The sequence below is a fragment of the Bison bison genome, unplaced genomic scaffold (genome assembly GCF_000754665.1).
Source record: "Bison bison bison isolate TAMUID 2011002044 unplaced genomic scaffold, Bison_UMD1.0 scf7180017864531, whole genome shotgun sequence".
NCBI classification, from domain to species: domain Eukaryota; kingdom Metazoa; phylum Chordata; class Mammalia; order Artiodactyla; family Bovidae; genus Bison; species Bison bison.
In genome coordinates, this window is record NW_011495081.1 from 116,136 (window position 1) to 120,481 (window position 4,346).

Sequence of the window (4,346 nt, forward strand, 5' to 3'; positions counted from 1 at the left end):
CGCATCAGGTGGCCAAAGTATTCGGAGCTCCAGCTTCAACATCAGTCCTTCCAGTGAACACCCAGGGCTGATCTCCTTTAGGATGGACTGGTTGGATCTCTTTGCAGTCTAAGGGACTGTCAAGAGTCTTCTCCAACACCACGGTTGAAAAGCACCAATTCTTCAGCACTTAGCTTTTTTTATAGTCCAACTCTCACATCCATACATGACTACTGGAAAAACCATAGCCTTGATTAGATGGACCCTTGTTGACAAAGTAATGTCTCTGCTTTTTAATATGCTGTCTAGGTTGGTCATAACTTTTCTTCCAAGGAGCAAGCGTCTTTTAATTTCATGGCTGCAGCTACCATCTGCAGTGATTTTGGAGCCCAGAAAAATAAAGTCTGACACTGTTTCCACTGTTTCCCCATTTATTTGCCATGAAGGGATGGGACCGGATGCCATGATCTTAGTTTTCTGAATGTTGAGCTTTAAGCCAACTTTTTCACTCTCCTTTTTCACTTTTATCAAGAGGCTCTTTAACACACACACACACACAAAAAACAAGAATCCTGAGGCCAGGAGAGGACATCTCTGCATCTTTGGAAAAGTCTGAATTCTGTGCTTTGACAACTTCCTCCCATTTCCCTGACAGTCAGGTGGATTATCCCCACTTCATGGATAAAGAGATTAAGAGTCCGGGACCTCACAGCTCAGAAGGATCAGAACGCCTCATTTATAGGACTACTTTGTCACTTCGGGTCCTGGTCACCCCCTCTCGGAAGCTGAGCTGCTCACACACCAGGCCCAGTGAAGGCCCAGGGCACACAATCAGCCCTGGTTCCTCTTGATGTCAGCTATTTCCCTCCCCTCACCTGGCCCTCATCACCCCGTCCCCCACAAAGCCTGCCTGCCTCATAGGGCTCTTTAGAGATCCGCAGCCGCCAGAGGGCGCGCCCTGCACACGATTTCCTCGCGGTGGCGGCGGCTGGTCCTTGGATCGGGTAATTCTGGGCCCCAGGAGTCCGCGCTCCCACCTCCCTTCACTAGGCTAGCCTAGCTGACAAGAACCCCACGAGTAAGGAAAATGATACGCCTGCCTCACTAACAAACACAGATGCAAAATTCTACACGAAATGCTAGTACACAATGTGGCAATATGTAAAAAGGATGACATAGTACTTAGACAGATTTATCCCAGAAATGTGAGGTGGGCCTAGCATTAGAAAAGGAATCAGAATATATGGATAAAAAAGAAATATCCGTCAATGTGGTACATCACATCAAGATAAATATGAATCAGATGTTGGGCGAGTGGGGGGGATTTTTTGATAAAATTCAGCATCCTTTTGTGATTTAAAGAAAATCTTAGTGAAATATGGAAGCATTTCCTTTGAGTCTGAAAAGACTGCATGTGCCCATCATCACCACTGTTCAACTGTCCAAGGCTTGAGAGCACAGCAAGGTAAAGTAAAGGCTTAAAATGATAATGAGGTAATTCCCTGGCGGTCCACTGATTAGGCCTCTGTCCTTTCACTGCAGAGGAGTGGGCAAAAAAAATTTTTTTTTAATGATAATGACTTGAAAAAAAATTATCAAAATTTCAGAGGTTTGTAACCCTATTAGATCCCATTTCCCCATAAAATTAATGCTGTACACCCTATCCTGAAATTAAATTCTTTTATATTATTTTCAAAAAATGAATATAATTCTTTCATTGTAATATAAAATGTCAATAAAATAAATAATATGTATTATTATGTGTAAATTCTTGGGCACAACAAATCCCTTACAAATTTTCAAATCTCCCTCTAGGGGGCAGTACACCTCATTGAGAAACAGCCTACTTTAGAAAACCCACCAAAACACACACATCCTAGTTGATTGATTAATTTTAAAATGTGGCAATTGTTCCAGTACAAAATCAATGTACAAAATCAATTTAATTTCTATATAGTAACAAGCAATCAGGGGAAGTCATTTTGTAAAAGTACCATTTATAGTAGAAATAAAAATACAAAAGTAAAAGTGAAAGTCACTCAGTCATGTTCAGCTCTTTGCGACCTCATGGACTGTCCATGGAATCTCCAGGCCAGAATACCTGAGTGCGTAGCCTTTCCCTTCTCCAAGGGATCTTCCCAACCCAGGGATTGAACCCAGATCTCCCACATTGCAGACGGCTTCTTTACCAGCTGAGCCACAAGGGAAGCCCCAATAAGCAATCAGGAAAAGTCATTTTGTAAAAGTACCATTTATAGTTGAAATAAAATATACCTAGGACTGAATCTAAAAGTGATGCAGTTAAGATATTTTTAAAATATATATGTCAAGGCTGTATACTGTCACCCTGCTTATTTAACTTATATGCAGAGTACATCATGCAAAATGCCCGGCTGGATGAAACACAAGCTGGAATCAAGATTGCCCCAAGAAATATCAATAACCTCAGATATGCAGATAACACCACACTTACGGCTGAAAGCGAAGAGGAATTAGAGAATCTCTTGATTAAGGTGAAAGAGGAAAGTGAAAAAGCTGGCTTAAAACTCAAGATTCAAAAAATCATGGCATCTGGTCCCATCACTTCATGGCAAATAGATACGGGAACAATGGAAACAATAACAGACTTTATTTTCTTGAGCTTCAAAATCACTGCAGATGGTGGTTGCAGCCATGAAATTAAAAGACGCTTGCTCCTGGGAACAAAAGCTATGACCAACCTAGACAGCATATTAAAAAGCAGAGACATTACTTTACCAACAAAGGTCCATCTAGTCCAAGCTACGATTTTTGCAGTAGTCATGTAAGGATGTGAGAGTTGGACTATAAAGAAAGCTGAGTGTAGAAGAATTGATGCTTTCAAACTGTGGTGTTGGAGAAGACTCTTGAGAGTCCCTTGGACAGCAAGAAGATCAAATCAGTCAATCCTAAAGAAAATCAGTCTTGAATATTCATTGGAAGGACTGATGCTGAAGCTGAAACTCCAATACTTTGGCCACCTGATTGGAAGAACTGACTCATCTGAAAAGACCCTGATGCTGGGAAAGATTGAAGGCAGGAAGAAAAGAGGACAAATGAGGATGAAATGGTTGGATGGCATCACTGACTTGATGGACAAGAGTTTGAGCGAGCTCCAGGAACTGGTGATGGATCGGGAAGCCTGGCGTGCTGCAGTCCATGGGGTCTCAAAGAGTCAGATACGACTGAGTGACTGAAAAGAACTGACTGAGTGTTTATTTATTTACTTTTGGTTGCACTAGGTCTTCTTTGCCGTGAGAGGGCTTTCTCTAGTTGCAGAGAGCAAGAGCTACTCTTCATTGTTTTGCATGGGTTTCTTGTTGTGATGGCTTCTTTTGTTATGGAGCACAGACTCTAGGCCCAAGCTTCAGTACTTGCAGAATGTGGGCTCAGTAGTTGGGGCACAAAAGCCTAGTTGCTATTTGCCGTGTGGAATCTTACCAGACCTGGGATCAAACCCATGTCCTCTGCATTAGCAGGCAGATTCTTATCCACCAGGTAAGTCCTAAACATCTTAATTAACATACAGAGATAGCATGTTACAAAGCACCTCCAAGCCCCTGAATTCCTTGTATCTTCACCCCGTCCAGGGAACAGGGATTACTATCATTCCTATTGGGCAGATGTGGAGACTGAGGCCCAGGTAAATGAATGACCTGCCCAAAGTCACCAAGTCTGCCCTGACTACGGCCCCAGGCACCATGCTGGACAGCCACCAAACCCAGAGCTGAAGCAGTTGCCTAAAGAGGCAAACAGCACCACCGTCGCCTCACCCAGCCACAGCTATAACATCATTTGTGTAAAATCTCCTCAGTCTTACCCATCTCAGTTGCACTTGGGAGCAGGAGATGAAGGTTGAACTCAAAGGAAAGGCCCCACTTCAGTTTTCCCCACCCAATGCCACACCTGCCCCATCCCTCATACCTGGAAGAAAAGAGCAAACAATGATTCGGGGGGAGGCAGGAGTCCGAGCCCGAGAGCCCTCCCTGCCCCCACCCCCAGTGGAAAGGAAAGCGGACTGGGAAAGAGCAGTGGCTGCAGCATCGCACCGCAGGTCTGAGGTAGTGAGGGCTCCAGGCCCAGCCTCAGCCCAGAGATAGTTCAGTCCTGCGGCGGGAACGCCCAGCGGTCTGAACGGTAGGTGCCCTTTGTCTGCCCTGGGCCCTGAGGGGCGCCCCTCCCCTCGCTGCCTTAGGGGAAGGAGGACTCCGCCCCTCAAGGCTGGGCTCTGCGCGGAGCCTGGAGCCAGGAGAGTAGAGCCCAGAGCTTTGAAGGGGCCGCCTGCTGCTCACCAGGCGGCGTTCCCTCTTCCCCGCCTCGAGGAGGGGGTGGCGGGGGTGGAGGGGAGG

The 4,346-nt window shown here is 45.4% G+C and overlaps 1 protein-coding gene across 1 annotated transcript in view; it reads left to right on the forward strand.

The window, feature by feature from the left end:
• B3GNT6 (UDP-GlcNAc:betaGal beta-1,3-N-acetylglucosaminyltransferase 6 (core 3 synthase)) overlaps nt 1-4,346 on the forward strand; it is an 11,075-nt gene that overhangs the window by 5,332 nt on the left and 1,397 nt on the right. The window lies entirely within an intron of this gene.